Below are 13,150 nucleotides of genomic sequence, written 5' to 3'. Positions count from 1 at the left end.
TAAAGATGATGCCCAGATCGTGGTATATAACATAGAAAGGTGGCTTGAAGAAAAAGGAGGGAGACACACTAGAAAATCCAAAAAGAAAAAGGACCAAACACTTGTAATCTTGTTCATCAATAAGATATAATCCCAAAACTCCTGAGGCCGGGCCGAGGACAGTTTTTCCCATTTTATTTGTATTGAATGTTTTTTAATCAGCAATTATTATGATCTTTTCTACAGAATAGAACTAGTTCTTTCACCCGCTCTCTACAAATTTATTGTTTGGGCTTATTGGGCTCAAAACCCATCCCTATTCTGGGTCTAATCCAAATTGAGCCCTTACATATATAATCCATTTCATAGTAAAATTCATATATAATTTTTAATAAGACAAGGCTCGTAAAACTAATTTGTATAAGTTCTTGAATAAAATCATATTTAACAAACTCAAATAATATAATTTTAAATATAATCTAGTTATTAATTATTAGCATATATTATTATAGGGTAAAAAATTCTGAACGTGGTGTATGGTGTGTATTCACTATAGAGAGGGGAAATATAAACTAATCTAGTAGCTTGTGAATAAACTCAAATACATTTGACAAGAAAATAAATCAAAATTTGAACCTACAATCAGCTCAAAATTGACGAGTTCAACTCATTTTGAAATAAAATTAATTGAACCATTCATGAACACGTTCACAAGTCGAGTATTAAAAGTTTGTGGCGCGCATATTAGTGGGAATCATTGGGTTGTTGAATATCACCTGATATTATACAAGTTTACACAAAAAATAATTTATTATACAGGGATAGCCAATATAGATCATTGATCAATTCATCTCCAAATATAAGTTTCTAATAGCAGAAACTTCTAACCCACCCTCCTGAATTTAAGCCAACCATAACCTGATCAACTTTGATGCTGAAGTACTTCGGATCTTCATCTCTCACCGCTACAGTTTTGCACAAAGTGAAAGCACCTACGGCCATTTTATGGTAGTAGAACTTTGGCATCGCAAAAGTCGCCTCATGCTGAGGGACTATAAATTGGAGGATACCGCTGTACAAACATTTTCTTCCTCAATAATCAAATCATTGCCTATCTCTTGCCAGATGGTTCATCAATATCCATGAATTCACCAGTTACCCTGCACATGTAAATGAATGATACATCTTTTAACAAATTTTTCATTAACAAGCCCAAATTTAGATCCTTAGGGCTATGAGAGGGAGAGAATTGTAGAGCACAATATAACAATAAAATATTAGACGAGTGAACTGAAGAATGTGGCAACTATGATTATGCATGACAACTTGCACCAGTTTGTATCTCTTGCTCTATTCTTTTTTCTCAGTCAAAATGACAAGAAAATTGGCTCTATGATTCCCTAAACATAATTGATGGACTCCTCTTAGAGAGCAGATACCAGTTGCTTCCTTTTTTTTACCCTCCTTTTCTGAGAAAGAATTGAACAATCTTTGACTATCTTCAAAGAGCAAGTTCAACTAATTTACAATTGAAGACATTTTTTCCAGCCAAAATATTTCACTGAGAGCAGCTATTCTTTGCAATTACTCTCTTCTCTAATACTTACTCTTTCAAATAAAAACACAAATATCTTGTTACATGGGAAAATAATTAGTCCCAAGGTCAAGCAGAAGCTACTAGTGATAATTTATAAAAGTAAATTGTGACTACATATTCCCTAATTTGCCATAAGAATTTAGTAGCCAGTAAAAGTCAATTCTTTAGATCCACAAGACCCTAATAGCGAAGCTTAAAAGCATACCTACTGTACAACAAGAAGGCATCGCCTATGGTTCCAGCAACCTTATTCCGAACCTTCCGAACACAAACCTGCAATTACAACTTAAGAAGTTTACAAATATATTCCCATGTGTAATAACAGTGATGAAGACAAAAAAGAATACTCACTTGTAGTTGATCAACTGGCCCAGCTGCTGGATCCCGATTACGATGAATAACAATCACATTGTCACATTTGTTTATAAAGTGCGCACTTCCACTAGTATCATACATATTAGGAGAACCGCCAACCCAATGGTGCAACTGTAAAATAAGGGAAGAATTTAGAAAGTAAGAGACTCTGGAACAAACCAGAGGTCATGGTAGCCAACCTGTCTAGGATGTGCAACAAACCAAACATGACAAGAGTGATGTTGAGCAAAACACTCACATACTCCGTCTCAGTCCTGTCAAAAATAAACGATTAAGCGCTGGTAATGAACTGTAAATTAGGGCACACGCAACATAATACAAATGTTCAGAGCAGAATAGCAAGTGAGAAGAGATATCACTATTAAACTGAAGTTCACTAGAAAAACTTTTGAAGGTCACTGTTTTTGTTTCTTATCCAAAACACTGCTTAGTGGCTAAGAACAAAAAAAAAAAAAAAAAAAAGTTAAAACTGCCAGCATAAATAAGCTGGAATATTCGAAGACGCCGTCGGAACACCCCAAGAGAGACATAGTGTCTAAGTGAAAGGTCGATGGGTGGATGGATATAATGGCATTGTTCTGAATCATTGAATGGATCGAACACCACAAAGCCTTTAATTTCTTTATCTTTCACACAAACCCAATGCAGCATCCCATTGCAGGCAATAACACCAGCGTAACAAGCAATAGGCATGAAGGGATTCAAATTCAACTTCCGTGGTGACGAAATGACTGAGTTGCGCCATTCATTAGTCTCAGAAGAAAAGATCTGCACCTGCAGTTGGGTTTGGAATTGAGTAGTATTTTCTTCAGGACAAAGAATGCGCGTACTACCATAAATCTGTAGTGAGCATTGGTAATACATCCCTGCTCTCTGTCATTGTCACTGTCAGAGTCACATATACAGGGATCGCATAAAAAGCCGATCATAACCCTTGTCCTGGTCCCGTCAGTTGGAATTGGAGGGAGCTTGAGCCAGTGTTTGGTAAACGGATTGCAGATGTAGTACTCAAAAAACGAGGCTTTTGGAACTTGGGTGCATACCAGCAACAAGTCGTTGAACGATGCCTGAATGCAAACTGGATAATGTAAACTTAGAACAGGAAGAAAGTCGAGAAACTCGAGTCCGATACGAGGGTCAAATTTGAACGAAGGGTCATCATTATGATCATATGAAACAAGTCGGATATATGTATTTACGTTGAGCTCGATGGTATTCTGGAACACAAGAGTAAACTTACAGACACAATGGCAGTGGTGATCCATGAAGCGGCGAATAAAGTAAGGATTGGAAATAACAGAGAGCCAGCCTTTGGAGACGGATTTGAACTGAACAGCACGTCGGCAACAAGGGAGTCGGTAAAGGATCCCCAACAGCATAGCATCTGGGAGTTTCTCTATGGATTATTCTGCCTCTGTTTCATCCCGATGATGATGATGATGGTTGTTAACTTTAGCGATTGACTTCATCTTTTTTTTTGTCTTAGGTTTGGTAAGGGAATCGTACATAATATAATATAGGGTTTTTGTACTTTTCTTTTTGTATTTATGGCGTGAGCGTTGCGTGTGGCTTGAGAATTCGGTCCTTGTTAAGTGGGCCAATTCTGCTTGGATTCAGGTAAAACCTAGTTTAAGGATTAATGCACAGCAAGCCCACTAGCCACGTAACTATTGAAACATAAATTGAATTTTATCCTCTAAATTTTAAGGTTATTTAGATTTTATTTCTTAAAATTTAGAAATATTTAAATTTTATATCCTAAAGTTTTAGAATTTTGAGATGTGAAATTCAAACATCCCTAAATTTTAATGGGTAAAATCTAAATTTCGAAATGTCAAGGTGTAGAATACAAATACTCTCAAACTTCATGGGATAAATTCTAAAATTTGAAAATGTAGAGTGTAAAATCTAAATATCTCCAAATTTTATGGGTGTAATTTGTGATTTACCCATTACTATCTAATCCATCTTTTATGCATTATTTTGAACTATAAAAATTTGAATTTAAATAATTGATTAATGATATGGTTATTGATCTTTGATCATATTAAAATTTTGCAAGTACAGAAAATATATGAAGATAATGTAATCTAAAAGTGGATTTGTCAAAATTTGCATTCAATTAAATAATATCAAGTGCTGTAACATTAATTAAAATTATACTAAATATAACTTGAACCCAACCTTGTGTGTGTGTGTGTGTGTGTGTGTTCTTTTTGTAGCAATTTGTATGTGAGAAAGAGAGCCAATGATGTATTTGGAGTTTGGGTATTGTGAGAGGTATGTGTGCTACTATTGTAATTTAATTATTTTATAGTGGAAATTTTTTTTTGCCACTTGCATGTGGATGTAGGCATATTGCCTAACCACATAAAATTTGCAGTGTAAGCACATGCACCAACTTTTTGTGTGAAATTTTGTATGTTGGACTTGGACTTGGACTACTTATAGGTTTAAATTATTGTGTACTACCTATGAACAAGAAAATCTAGTACCACAACTCTTTTTGTCATAACCTTTTCACAATTGTGACATGATAGATAGTAAGCAGTGAAGAAAAAGTGGCATTTTCATATAAAAGTAATAACTAACCACTTACAGTCTATCATGTCTTAAGGAAGAATTATGGTTCAAGAACCACTCGTTCTCCCTATGTCATATTGTAGTCCTTGTATCCAGCTGAATCAAATCATTTTTTGAAAAAAGATTAAATTCAATAAAGACTTGGCATAAAAGTCCATTTTTATAGCTCCAAAGTTATCATGCCATGTCATTTTTTTACAATTAAAAGATTACAACCGGATACAAAAAATCACTCTAAAAAAAAAAAAACTATATTTCAAAAAATTAAAATCCAAACAATGACCGTCCTCCATGAACACCACCATAGCCTCTTTTGGTGTGTTGACAACATCCATTCCAATCTCTCGTATTCTAGGGTTTCTAATTTTCACACAATAGCACTCTGATTCTCTTGATCATTAGGATTTATTCTTGTTATTTCTTTTAATTCACATTGGTTCTGTTTCTTCGAATCGATTTCTAATTATTTTGGGCAAAGATGAGGGTCTTGTAAGTGTGTTGTAATTGTTTTGAAATCCATCTTTATTAATAAAAAAATGGGCTTCACCAAATTGTAGAAATTTTTTTTAGATTTAAAAATATATATAATTTTTTCTCCTATAATTTTTAAGTTGGTAAAAAATCTTAATTTGATTACAGTCCAAATTCTTCATCTAATCCATCTACAATAATTTTCTAAGTTGATTACAAATCCAAATTCTTCATCTAATCCATTTAAGCCTTATTTTTTAAGTGTAGTGTATTATAATCCAATTCTTCATCTAATCCATCTAATTCTTATTTGTATGTGTAGTGTAATATTAAAAAAAAAAAAAAAAAAAAAAACAGTTTTAACAAAACATGGCAACTTAATTTAAAAAAAATAAGTGTTTTAAACAAAATATGCTACCTACATTCAACGAAACGTAAAATTTTAAAAAAGAGTTAAATTTAGTTGGTTTTATTCTTTGAAAAGTAAATTTAGTTGGTTGTGCCATACACTACAACTTACAATTATGTCTAATAAATATATCAACAAAGCCTAAAATAATAGGATAGAAAAGAAAAAAAAAAAAATCCAAAGCATAAAATATTAAATGTGTAGTAAAAAAAAAAAACCACTTTCATTGGGAGGATATAACACGGGAAGCTAATAACATTAACAACTTGATCTTTACCGTATATTAGGGAAAATATTTGTAATTAAATTAACAACTTGATTTTTATGGTTTTTTTTTTTTTGATAGGTTGATTTTTATGGTATTTGATTTTATAAAACTCTTTTGTTTTTTTCTTATAACAACTTCTTCACAATTTTAAAAATTATTGTTTAAATAGAAACAACTTCTTATCAACTTTTTTTTTTTTTGGGTTGGGGTTTACCATGATTGAAATTTTTTTTGTTGGATAAATATAGGAATGATTATGGATAACAGTTTACCTATAATTGTGTCTATCTAAACATTATCAACAAAGCCTAAAATAATAGGATAGAAAGAAAAATAATCCAAAGCATAAAATATTAAAATGTGTAGTTGTGTATGTAGAAGTATAGCTAATCCCATAAATTAAAAATAAATAAATAAATATATATATATATATATAACCCACTTTCATTGGGAGGATACACACACAAGAGGAATTAATAATAAAGTTGTTATCTACTTTTTTTCAAATATATTTTGTGGGGCATCTTCAAGGCCAAGGGCTAAACCAATTGGAGCTTAGGCAATTTTTACTCTTGTCCCACATGGAAAAGAAAGCCTCCCTCTTCATGCCATATAAGGGATGAGCCAATGAGAAAGAGTACCACTAGCTTGGTTAGTACTCTTTCTCATTGACTCATCCCTTATATGGCATGAAGAGAGAGGCTTTCTTTTCCATGTAGGACAAGAGCAAAAATTGCCTAGGCTCCAATTGGTCTAGCCCTTGGCCTTGAAGCAAAAAATGCTCCCACAAAAAAAGGATACTAAGCTAGTGGTACTCTTTCTCATTGGCTCATCCCTTATATGGCATGAAGAGGGAGACTTTCTTTTCCATGTGAGACAAGAGCAAAAATTGCCTAGGCTCCAACTGGTCTAGTCCTTGGCCTTGAAGCAAAAAATGCCCCCACATTAAAAGGATCAAACCTTGGCCTTGAAGCAAAAAATGCCCCCACATATTTTGTTTTAATTTATTTATTTTTAGGATAAATATCAAATTTTTGGATAACCAAAAAAAAAAAAAAAAAGCTAATAGCATTAACAACTTGATATTTACCGTATATTAACAACTTGATTTTGATGGTATTTGATTTTAAATAAATTCCTTCTTTTTTTCTTTTTCTTTTTGTGCTTATAACAACTTCTTCACAATTTAAAATTATTATTTTAAATAAAAACAACTTCTTATCAACTTTTTTTTTTGGGGTTAAAGTTTACCGCGGTTGAAATTTTGTTTGTTGGATAAATATATAAATGATTATGAATAATAGTTTTTTTTATACTGTGATTCTCATCTTTAGATTTTCAGATCACTATAAATAATAAAGTCAAATTCATGATTTTTTTTCATTAATATTTGTCCAAGTTTCTATCATTTTTAGGGTTATTTGTTATTTGTTTTTCTCTCAAATTTAGTCCCACTTTGCTTCAAAAAATAAATTCCCAATTTTGTTTTTTTGTTTTTTTTATTATTATTATTATTCATGTTATTTTTTTATTATATTTTTCCAAGGAGTTTCCTTGAGGTTTCAAAGCCCTTGATCAAAATTTTTTCTCAAAAAAATTTCTTGAAGTTTATATTTACATATTTTGTTTTGATAGGGTGAAATTTGGTGCTTCCTTCCTCATTTTCAAAGACAAAAATTCAATTCTTACACAAGTTTATCTACTTTTATTTTTTAATGTTTAGTAATTCAAATTGTTCATAATTCTTAACTATTACAGTGAGGTTCCCACTTAAATATGCTGTCAATTATTATTATTTTTAATTATTAAATTCAGGGTTTTTCNTACGCTATCATGGGGCATTAATAAATGCATTAAGGCAAAGCTACAGCGTTAAACAGTATTTTCAGCAGTGAACAGTAACTCATAAATTATTTTTTTTATTATTTTCAACAATAAGTTTTCAATCATGTAGCAAAACAAGCGATATCCAAACACACACTAATAATAGTTTTAAAGGGAAAAAAAAAAAAAAAAAAAAAAAAAGACTTGCCTGGGTGATCAATTTCTTGAATGGAGTTTTTTTTTGTTGGTGCTTATTTTATATATATATATATATATATATATATATATATATTATATATATATATATATATATATATCACGTCTTTGCAAATTTGCAACAACTTTATTGAAGTATTCATAATTCAAGAAGATTAGTTTTACTTGGAAATAATTTTATTATAAATAAATGTACACAATTGAAGCAGATAGGTTTGTAATTTGATACAAATTTATTATGTAAAATAAATGTATGATTATATTGGTTACCTTCAATTGTTCATTGCTTATAGGCAAAAACACTATTTTAATCCTTATATTTTGAGATCAAGGTCAATTTGGTCTCTACATTTTGATAACAATCAATTTGGTCCATGTTGTTTTGAATTAGCAATCAATTTGGTCCCTACCGTTGACTTATTAACGAAAAATGCATATGTGACAAATGTTGTGCATTGTTGGCACACTTGAAGCCTATGTGGCAACTAAAATAATAATAAAACTTTTTTATTACCTTTAACAATTCCACGTCAGTAATTAATTTATTAATTTTAAAGAAATATAAAAAAAATGTTAAATTCAGATATGAAACACGCTAATCTTAAACGGAACCCAAAAAATCAAACCCTAATCAATTTTCACAAATCCTTCTTTACTTTAGGAATCTAGGCTGACCAACCCACTTGAAACTTTATTATATAAATAATCGAAAATGCTTATTGAAATTTACACACATTACAACAATAACGTTCTAAGAAATTCCCGAGAGCTAATTTTTCCCCAAGTCTACAAAGACTACTCCAAACAAGAACTTAGCTTTTGCTAAACCCGCCATGGAAAAATCACTCAACCCACAGCTCCAAATAACTCAGTCGGTTCCTCAACAAAAAGCACCAAGGCCTTGATGGGCCTTTTTTCTTCCACTAATCCAACAGCTTAAAGAAAGAGTAATGGATAATTTTAGATTTCAATGTTGAGGTTTTGGCTTTGTGTAATTGTGTAGAAGAAGATTAGTGGGTAATGGGCATATGCTAGTTTCTCTCTCTCTCTCCACGCCTTTGGATTGATTACTTGATTGAATATTTTTGGATTTGGGGTTTATTTGGTAGTGGATTATAGATGGTTGATTTTGGATTGTGGATAGCTACAAGGAGATGGGAAAGAGAGACTGGTACTATTGTGGGAAAGAGAAATTGTAGATGGTTAAGCCACACGATGGTGTGTGTAAGTGAGGATTGAATAATTGAGATCTGTGAAAATTGATTTGAGTTTGATTTTCTGGGTCAGTTTAAGATCAGCGTATTTCAGATTTGAATTATTAAAAAAATTATTTAAAATTGATAAATTAATTATTGATGTGGAATGTTTGAAGTTAATAAAAAAAGTTTTATTATTATTTTAGTTGCCACGTAGGCTCCAAGTGTGCCAACAATTCACACCATTTGTCATGCAGTCATTTTCATTAGTGAGTTAACGGTAGAAACTAAATTGACTGTCAATTCAAAATAACAGGGACCAAATTGACTATTATTAAAATGTATGAACCAAATTGACTGTAACTCTAAAATGCAGGGACCAAAATGGTATTTTCGCCTTCTTTATATGATTTGTTTGCAAGAATAGTGTTTCTATGTCTTTTATTGGCTAAATCTAAGATCTTGATAGTTGTAAATTCATAATGGATTTTCTTTTTGATCTTGTAAACGATTATAAAATATACAACCAAACTAATAGTATGCATATTTGAAAGATCAAGTGTGCATGTAAAGTGTAAAAAAAATACTTGCCTGTGGTGGTAATGATGTCTTCCATGTCAAACCGCTTCCTGGAGAGGGAAAGAGATTTTTTTTTTTTTTTTTTTTTTTTATAAATTTACCGATAGAGAGACTTCGTTTGAAAAAGAAGTCAATATTACAATATATAGTAGCTAATTTTTTTTTTTTATAGGTGCTAAAAAATTAATATTTGAAAGTGGTATTTGATGCGGATAGTATTTTAATTGCGATCAAATTTATCTTAGGCTTTATCTAATTAGTTTTGTTAGTCCTTGTAAATTTGTAATTCGCTTTATATTTTATGAGTTTTAGCGTCTTAGGCTTTATCTAATTAATTTTGTTGGTACTTGTAATTCCTTTTATTTTAATTAGAAATTTTGTATTTCTACGTTAGAAATGATGGCCAGATGTTCAAACTTCTCAGATTTCCTGTAACTATCAGTAGTTGCATGGCATCAGGTATTTCAATAGGTATTAGTAAAGTTGATGCTTTTTTATACACTACAGGTAAAAAAATAAGGATTAGAGGAATTACATAAAAAATTTGGATTGTAACTAAATTAAGATTTTTATCAACTTAGAAATTATAGGAGACGACGAAAAATTATATATATATTATATATACATATATATTTTTTTAAATCTAAAAATCAAGAAAAATTTATGCAATATGGTGAAGCCACCTAGCACAACTACAGCTTCTAATCCCGACTTTTATTCTATAGTATTAGTATTAGGCCGTGCGATGCATGACTTTATTAAGAATCATATGTAAATTAATGAAATAAAGAATAATAATTGTATATGAATTAAAAATTAAATAGATAATAAAAATAAAGTAATTTTTTGCTCTATTTTTTTATAAAATAAAAAAAAAAAAAAAAAAAAAAAGTAACTTTTTACTTTACGTTATATAATGAATGCAAATTGTGTAAGATTGAGTTTTTATAAATAAAAAAATCATATATAAGATTGAGTTTTTATTATATAGTACCAATTTTAAGCCCATGTGATGCACGGCTTTATTAAGAATCATATGTAAATTAATGAAATAAAGAATAATAATTTTTATATTAATTAAAATTAAATAGATAATAAAAATAAAGTAATATTTTGCTCTATTTTTTTTAAAAAATAAGTAACATTTTACTTTATGTTATATAATGAATGCATATTGTGTAAGATTGAGTTTTTATAAATAAAAAAATCATATATAAGTCCAAAATTAATTGAATGGAATATGGTAAATAACATTGCAACTAATATAAAAGGAGAAGTCCGAAAAATATAAAGGGAATTTGCATAATTAAAACTCAAGTGCATATTTAAATGAAAAACCCTAATTTAATAATTAAATTTTTTTTTTTTTTTTTTTCCTTTAAAACTATTATTAGTGTGTGTTTGGATATCGCTTGTTTTGTTACAGATTGAAAACTTATTGTTGAAAAAAAAAAAAAAATTTTATGGGTTACTGTTCACTGCTGAAAATACTGTTTAACACTGTAGCTTTGCCTTAATGCATTATTAATGTCCCATGAATAGCGTAAAAGGCATTGGTCAAAAAAAATAGAAAAGGCAAAACGCAGAAACCAAGGGTGTGCAAAAAACCGACGAATTGAAAAAACCGCTTCAAATTGGCCGAACCGCTGCAAAAATTTCGGTTCGGTTTCATTATATAAAAAACCGAAAATTTCGGTTCGGTTTTCAGTTGCAGATTTGAATGCACCGAACCGAACCGAAATACATTATTATATTATATTTTATATTGAATATATATAATATAAGGTGTGTAAACGTGGGCTTGGCCTTGCCAAAATAACTCAAGCCCACTGCCCTTTTTTTTCTTTTTTTGTGAAAGAAGCCCACTGCCCATTAGTTAATCTAGATTAATTAACTAAAATTAAACTAATTAACTAAAATTAATTAAGTTAAACAGAAACTAATTAAAAATAAAGAAAATAAAAACCCTGCCCTTACCCTACCTACCCCACTTTCACTTACACGCCCTCATCTGAGTCATCTCCCTCGTCTCCCTCACGCCTCCATCATACTCATCGCCCTCCCTCACGCCTCACGCCTCACACCGGCCTCCATCTCCCTCACGCCTCACGCCTCCATCTCCCTCACACACGCCGGCCTCCATCTCCCTCATCGCCCTCACGCCTCTCGCCTCCATCTCCCTCATCGCCCTCACGCCTCACGCCTCTGCTGCCGCCTCCACATGCCTTCACACGCCGGCCTCCCCACGCGGCTTGATCCTTTTGATCATTTCATTCTCACGGTGACCTTCTCTAGTCTCTTTTTAATTTCTTGATAACCCTCTCTTTTTTGTATTTTGGGTTTTGTTTAATACTAAATCAATGCTATTTTTTTGTGAATCTTCTGATGTTGAGATGTTATTTTCTTATTGAAAAAAATGTGATGTTGAGTTGTTATTTTCTTTTTGTGACTGTGATGTTGGCTTAGAGTTTTGGAAAAATAGATAGCCCCATGTGCTTAACCGAAAACCGACGGAAACTGAAATACCACCGAAACCGAACCGACACACCCCTAGCAGAAACACGAACGCCAAAACGTGATCCAAACGGAGCTTATTTGGATTCAGCGTCCACATTTTACATTTTGTGTTTTGCATTTTTTTTTTTTTTGGTGACCAGCGCCTCTTGCACTGTTCATGTGATCCAAACGGAGCTTAGTATATATTTGGATTCAGCGTCCACATTTTACATTTTGTGTTTTGTACCTTTTATTTTGGGTGACCAGCGTCTCTTACACTGTTTATGGGACATGCATCAAGGCAAACGAACAGTGTTTTGTGAGTGTGAACAGTAACTGAATTTTTTATTTTTATTTTTATTGTTTTCAGTTTTTAGCAAAATAAGCGGTATCCAAACACGCCGTTAGTATCAGACTATCAGTGCATTGGCTTGAATAGTTGCCAATCCACAATCGATGCCACCAAATGACAAAGGTCAGTTACTAAAAAATCATCACACACAACTCAAATTTCCCTTTTTAAAAAAATCTTCCCCTTCTTCATTTTGTTAGCTAATTTTTATTCTACTATTTTGTGCAAAGCATTCAATACTCTTTATAAAAAATAAATTCTTTCTTGGTAAATGGCTCTTGCACTAAGAAATTTCCAAAGATTTTTTACAATGAGACAACAATAGATGCTTATGGATATCCAATTTAATACATGTAACTTCAAATTTCATTACAGCACAATTATGATCTTAGAAGATAATTTTTTGTTGTGGTGTTATCATTTTATAGTTGATAGTTGTATTTTTCCCTTTAAAACTATTATTAGTGTGTGTTTGGATATCGCTTGTTTTGCTACAGATTGAAAACTTATTGTTGAAAATAATAAAAAAAATAATTTATGAGTTACTGTTCACTGCTGAAAATACTGTTTAACGCTGTAGCTTTGCCTTAATGCATTATTAATGCCCCATGAATAGCGTAAAAGGCATTGGTCAAAAAAAAAAAAAAGGCAAAACGCAGAAACTAAGGGTGTGCAAAAAACCAACGAATCGAAAAAACCGCTTCAAATCGGCCGAACTGTTGCAAAAATTTCGGTTCGGTTTCATTATATTAAAAACCGAAAATTTCGGTTCGATTTTCGGTTGCAGATTTGAATGCACCGAACC

This window comes from Quercus suber, unplaced genomic scaffold (assembly GCF_002906115.3).
Source record: "Quercus suber isolate HL8 unplaced genomic scaffold, Cork oak 2.0 scaffold_167A, whole genome shotgun sequence".
NCBI classification, from domain to species: domain Eukaryota; kingdom Viridiplantae; phylum Streptophyta; class Magnoliopsida; order Fagales; family Fagaceae; genus Quercus; species Quercus suber.
This window is presented reverse-complemented; position numbering follows the sequence as displayed.